This window comes from Apodemus sylvaticus, chromosome 15 (genome assembly GCF_947179515.1).
Source record: "Apodemus sylvaticus chromosome 15, mApoSyl1.1, whole genome shotgun sequence".
NCBI lineage: Eukaryota > Metazoa > Chordata > Mammalia > Rodentia > Muridae > Apodemus > Apodemus sylvaticus.
Window position 1 is genome coordinate 51,608,080 of NC_067486.1, and position 7,008 is coordinate 51,615,087.

At 40.7% G+C, this 7,008-nt stretch overlaps 1 non-coding gene across 1 annotated transcript; it reads left to right on the top strand.

Annotated features, from left to right (window-relative positions):
• The first annotated feature begins 4,204 nt into the window (after positions 1-4,204).
• On the top strand, positions 4,205-4,330 carry LOC127666415 (small nucleolar RNA SNORA17). The gene has a single exon (XR_007973616.1). It is a non-coding gene; the product is annotated as a small nucleolar RNA SNORA17 (small nucleolar RNA).
• The last annotated feature ends 2,678 nt before the right edge of the window (positions 4,331-7,008 follow it).

The window sequence follows — 7,008 nt, forward strand, 5'->3', positions numbered from 1 at the left end:
AAGACATAATCCACATATTAAATGATGTCCAAGAAGATCGGAGGAGTGGCCCCTGGTTCTGGAAAGACTCAGTGCAGCAGTATAGGGGAATACCAGAACATGGAAGTGGGAAGGGTTAGATGGGGGAACAGAGGGAGAGAAGAGGGCTTATGGAACTTTCGGGGAGTGGGAAGCCAGAAAAGGGGAAATCATTTGAAATATAAATATAGAAAATATCAAATAAAAAAAATAAAAAAAAATTTTAAAAAGTTGAGACAGAAACACAAAAGACTACATATAATCAAAGTAATCCTAAGCAAGGAAAGAAAACTGCTGGTATCAGAACATCTGACTTTGAATAATACTACAAAGTGAAAGCGGCAAAGACAGGAAGGTGCAGGCATAAAAACAGAAATGTAAGTCAATGGAGGGTATTAGAAACCCAAGGAAACCTATACACACAGCTGTGGGCACTTAATTTTCAATAAAAGCATCAAAAACATACACTAGAAAACAGGCAGCCTGTTCAACCAGTGATGCTGGCAAGCCTGATAAACATCTGAAAAAAAAAAAAAAGAATGGAATTAGATCCATATTTCTCACCCTGCAGAGAAATCAATATAATGTGGATTGACTACCTCAATTTAAAGGTAAAATGCTGAAACTGCTAAAGGAAAACATAAGAAGTGACTTCAAGATAGAGACATGAGCAAGAACTCTCTGCACAGGAAAAAGGCGTGGGATCGAATGCACAGAACTGCATGAAATGTAAAATTTGCACATCAGAGGAAACTCTCAGAATGGACAGACAGCACACAGAATAGGAGCCAACCTTTGCCAGCCATGCTCAGACAGAACTGCAGAATTAAAAGTAAAAACACTGCTAATCAATAAATGGGCTAATGAAATGGACAGTTCCCAGAAGAAGACAAGAATGGCCAATAAGTATTTGTGTTAGCTACTTGTCTTACTGCTGCAGTAAAATAACCAACAGGGATGCTAGGAAGATGCTTCAGTGAGTACGAGCACTTAGGTTCAGAGTTTGAATCAACAGCAAACATCAAAAGTCAGGCATAGTTGCACATGCTTGTAATGCCATCGGTGTGGGAGGCAGGAGGGTCCACCAGATTTTACCCACTGCCACCTGGCTCCAGGTTCAGTAAGTAACCACATAAATACACAAGCATCCTCAAAAACTCACACACACACACACACACACACACACACACACACACACATTCATACCAATCACAGAGACACATACCAAAAAAAAAAAAAAAAAGAAAAGAAAAGAAAAGAAAAAACAACAACAACAACATCCCCTGAGAAAAGCACCTTAAGGGTGAATGGGTATATTTTTAACAACAATTCCAAAGGATATCGTTCACATTGGCATGGGAGATATGCAGAAGGAAAAAGGGAGCAAGAAGCCAGGCAGTAGTGGCACACACCTTTAATCCCAGCACCTGGGAAGCAGAGGCAAGCAGATATCTGAGTTCCAGGCCAGCCTGGTCTACAGAGTGAGTTCCAGGACAGCCAGAGCTATACAGAGAAGCCCTGTCTCAAACCCCGCCCCCCAAAAAAAGAAAAAGAAAAAGAAAAAGGGGGCAAGTATAACTTAGTGACCACAGTTAGGAGGCTGAGAGTAATAAATGTTTATGTTTAACTTGTGTTTTTATCCATTCCAGACCTTCAGACCATAGAATGATATTGCCCATAGTTAAGTTAGGACTCCCACCTCAACCTAGTATAGATCATTGCCATGCCCAGAGATTTCTTTCCATCATGATTCTAAATATCAGGAAGTTGAGTCAAAATTAACTATTGCAGTATCTAAAACAGTGTCCAAACCTGTGGCCATCCAAGAAATGCAGATTAAAGCCACTTTGAAATACTATTTCACCCCAGTTAGAATAGATATCATCAAGAAAATTGATAACAAGTAGTGTTGTTGGCAAGGATGTGGGGGGTACAAGGGAAGGAACTTTGATTCTTTGTTGGTGGAAGTATAAAATAATCTAGTCATTAAGGAAATCAGAGTGCTGGCATATTTAACATTAAAATATTAAAAATATCCTCTGAGAGGTTCTACCAGCAGCTGACTGAGACAGATTCAGATACTTAAGCCAAGCATTGGACTGAGGTCTGAGACCCCTATAAAAGAGTTAGGGGATGACTTGAAGGAACTGAAGGGGATGGCAATTCCATAGGAAGACCAACAGTGTCCCTGGGAACTCCCAGAGACTAAGCCACTAACCAAACAGCATACACAGGCTGATCTGAGGCCCTGCCTTGTCTGGCCTCAGTGGGAGATAATGTGCCTAATCCTGTGAAGACTGGATGCCCCAGTGGGGATGTCACCTCTCAGAGAGAAGTGAGAAGGGAGATGGAGGAAGATTTCTATAAAAGGAGACTGGGAGGGAGGAGAACATTTGAGATGTAAATAAATAAAATAATTAATTAATTAAAAATGTAACTACCATATAACTCAGATAGATCACTCTTAGGCACATATGCAAAGGACTATATCTTACTGAAGGATACTTGAACATCCGTGCTTATTGTTAGTCTACTCCCAATAGAGAAGCAATTGGTAGCCTTCCATCAACAGATGAATGGATGATAGAAATGTAATACATGCACACACAAAAAAAATTTTATTAAGCTACAAACAAAAATTAAAATAAAATTTTCACGAAAATGGATTGATTGGAAAGCACTAGTGAGGTGACCCAGATTCAGAAGACAAGCGTGACATTTTCTCTCTCATATAGGAATTGTAACTTCTGAAGTTTATATGCCTGTGTATAACTGGCGGTTAGTATAAAGGAGTGTAGACTATGAAACTAAAAAAGAGATTGAAAGATGTGTCACAAAAAGTGAGCAATAGGGCACATGGGTCATGCATGTGGCAAGGAAGCTGTTGTGGGTAGAAGATTACAAAGAGATGGGGGATGGTAGAGAACAGGAAGAGAGGCAAAACGGATAATTGTTTGGAAAATGCCATAATCAAACAATATCTTAAAAGTAAATATTTTAAAAATGATGCCTGATTTTTAATTTAAGAATTTTTAAAAAACACTGCTCTGAATTATGAAACTACAGTGGTACCAGTATTCATCTGCTTTTCAGAAAATACTAAAAATAAAGTGAGCATGCTCTGAGTTTTCCCAAGATGACCAAATTGACGTCTGTTTTTCAGGGATACTTAACGATAGTTCCTTCATTTGTTCTCAAAATGATCCCAGTGAAAAATAAGAGACATCTTTTTTAACAATTCTGAGACTGAGTGTCACTCTGTAATGTTAGAAATGGCCTAGAATTTCCTCTGTAGCCCAGGTTGACCTGGAATTCACTACATAGCCAATGCTGTGCCTGGAACTCATTAAGTAGCTTAGGTCAGCCTTGACCTTGAGATAAACCTCCTGCCCTCACCTCCTGAGTTACAAGTGTGGGTCACCACTTCCAGCCTTCATGACTGTATTTGAATATAAGATGCTGTACTTCACCTTTACAAAGCTTCACAAATTCCTAATAAAGAGACTCTGGTTTTATTCAAAAATGTAGAGGAGAAAATATTGAAAGGAGAGAATATGGCATTTTCTCAAAACCAAACAATTCTACACTGGCAGAAGCTATGATCAAATCTTGCTTATATAACCAAAGATGTGGCAATACGTCTCCAACCCCAGCTTTCATGAAGACTACACCTCTACAGCTTCTCAATAGACTGGCGTGGACGAGTTATCATGGCCCCAGTCCTCTCAATATCCCGTTTCTACCAATATGCACTCGTTTGGTTTTTAGAGAAAGATGGAATTTCATTTTATCTGGGTATGGCAGGAAGTTGACTCTCCAGGAAAGGAAAAAATCCTTCCTACAGTTTATAGACTGAATGAAATAAATATTCCTATGATGACCAATTTCAAGCTATCCATATTATGCTTCTGAAATCCAAGTTGGGACAAGAAATGAATAGTGGATCATGGTTTGAACTGGTCCATAGCCCACAACTGGTTCTTGTCATCTACTTTGATGGTATCAAGTTCAAATCTCTATCTGGTTTTCCTAAAGCTCACCTAACATCTCACCCCAATACCTGCCCCCAAAGAGTCAGTTGATCCACAAAGGGCACCAGACAGTGCCATTTTTATGGACATGAGGAAAAGACCTTCAGGAACTGACCCTTTGGTTTCTTTTTCTTACACACTTAAACACAGTAGAACTTGCAACCTATGATCTTTATAATAAAAACAAATTCTATCACACGTGCATCAGTAGGTGGCAGAGAGGAGAGAGGCTGTGTCTACATCTGACCTGTGAACATCTGAATGAGTCATAACCTAACATTCCCTGAAGAAAATGAGCTTCAGGTGATCACCAGTCAGGTACCAGGGGCTTCACACAGTGAGCTAGCCTCAGACAACCACAAGTCCAAAGCTGATCAGGCTCTGGTGGTTCCCAGAACCAAACAAGCCAGAGACTAAAAGAATGCCACCTAGGACTGTAGGTCCCAGGCAGGAGTGAGCCCAAGATAAACAATCCTCAAATAGAACTACTCCATCAGTCTGGCAAAGGAGCAAATTCTAGATGACCACCAGACTGGTCCCGTGGGACCTGGACAAGGAGTTAGTCTAAGATATAGTCATCTGCCACTCAGGCCTGGGGGCGGGGAAAACATGTCCGAGATGACCCCTCTCTGGTATCATAATACACAGGCAGGGCATAGCACTCCTGAGACCACTCCTGAAATAACTCCAGATACTTAAAGACTCTGGTAACCAGAAGAGCAAGTAAGTGATGGAGAAATAGAAGAGAAAGAGAAACAGAAGGATATGGACACAGTGAAGAGAAGGAAGTGGAGACTTGAGAGTAGTGGGGAACATCTTCGTGTGAGAAGCTGGTGATGCCACTTAGGACCATGGTGGGGATCCATCTGAGTCTATGGTCCTGCAGGAACAGGTACTTCTTACCACTGAAGGCCAAGCTGATGTCCCTGGTCTAGGTTACCGCCCGAGGACATGGTAGTGTCTGAGGAATATGCAGAACTGGTCCAATTCCTCACCTGGATGTCCTGGGAGATTTGGCCCTGGGCGTGAGAACAAAAGAGCTGACTTTGCCACTAGCCAGCTGCAGTAATTGGTAAAGTGGGCTCTGCACATTGTGTGAGTTGCAGGTAAGATGGCACCCAAAGATATGAGCTTGAGGGAGCTGGCCCTACCCCTCGTCTCCTGTGCAGTGGTGTGGATGAGGAAGAGATACCCTCCTCCCCGATTGCTACCACCACTGGCAGCATGCAGAAGACTGAGCCCTGGGGACAGGAAACTGCTCCTGTCCCTCACCAGCTGCAGTATTCAGGAGAGTGAGACCTATACCTCCTCTGGGCAGCACAGTACAGCTCACTCTGATGTTGAGGACTCCAGTGAGGTCGCAAGGCTGGAGGGCAGGTGTGAGGAGAGGGAAAATGAGTGGTCCTGAGAATTTCTCACTGAGCTGATAATGTCCCAAACAGTCCACAGCAAATTGCCTAGATGATCTAGAAGAGCCAGGGGTTTACTAATTTGCAAAGTGAAAGCAGCAAACTTACGATTCCCAAGTCCACTTTCCATTCTTAAGGTCCACTATCCTTTGAGAAATAAACTTTCTGTAAACACAAATCACAGAAACAAGTCTCCTTAGATATTATTGTCATTTCATATGAAGAAAATTCATGTCATTGTCTCTTCCCCATGAAGAGAATTCTGTTCTCTATCAACCTTCCCAACGTTCTTTCCTGTTGGGCCTCTTCAAAACAGAGAACCACACATGAAAATGTCACAAGGACACCTACTAGTTTGTAAAATTAAGATATGCTAATAGATTAAAACAGGTAAGTTCTAGAATAAGTGGTTAAATGAAAAATAAACACAATTTTTACCTAATGTTGGGAAACTCATAATTCAGAGACTGAAAGCATATAAAAAGTCATTATAAAAACTCCTTTTAAATAAGTTTATTGTTAAAATTTTTAATTCTTCTGATATGATCATGCCTTCCTGATATACCAGGAAGAATATGACTTGAGGAATTTTTTTATATGCAGCTTCACAATAATCTCATGATGGAAGGCCAGGAAGGTAGCTTAGCTTAGAGGCTACAAGTACTTAGTTGCAAGTCTTATGACCTGAGTTCGATCCCAGGAACACACTGTGGAAAGAGAGAACAGACTCCTGGAAGTTGTCTTCTGACCTCCACACATGAGCCTACATGACAATATTAGTATTTCTTTTTTAATTTTTACAAGAATTACATGATGTGGTGAAATTGAATTTTATATTCTCATCAGCGAGTCAAGTTATATTCTTAAGTCATTATTAAGGCCTACAGCTCTTCCTTTGTATCTTTCTAGAAATTCCAAAGTTTTCTCCAAATCCCTCTCAGTCACTTCAAGTTTTAACCTTTGCAGAACTTGGTGCTAATTTTCTCTTTGCACCCATGAATCTATTTTGTTATGGGGCTGTGGGCATATGATTTTTGCATGATTGACATGGTGCTCTAGAATTCAGTTTCTCAAATAAGGACAAGCAGAATATCCTGAGCTGATGTTGGATGCAAATCTTCATCCTGCTGTTCCTTAGCACGATAGTACCAAAAATCAAAGAAGTGGACAGATTGTATGTAGAGGTCATCCATTTCCTTGCAAGTCACAGTGCAGTTGATGACCTACAGAACCCGCTTGCTGGAAATGTGGAATTTCAAGCCTCTTCTTAGACCTGCTAAGTCAGCCTCTGTATTTTACCAATATCTCTGAGTTGTTTGCTTATTTGCAATGTGCCACTTCAAACCAAGTGACATCCCCACCTGCACTGGATGCTGTAATCACAGGTGCTCACTGTTTCATAAGGCAGCTCTATCTAACTCGTCTTTTAAAGTAACCAACTTTACTTTTAATCTTTGTATATATATATATATATATATATATATATATGCTATATGTGTATGCACATGCATGTATATTCATGTGTAGCTGCAGGCATGCACATGCTATGC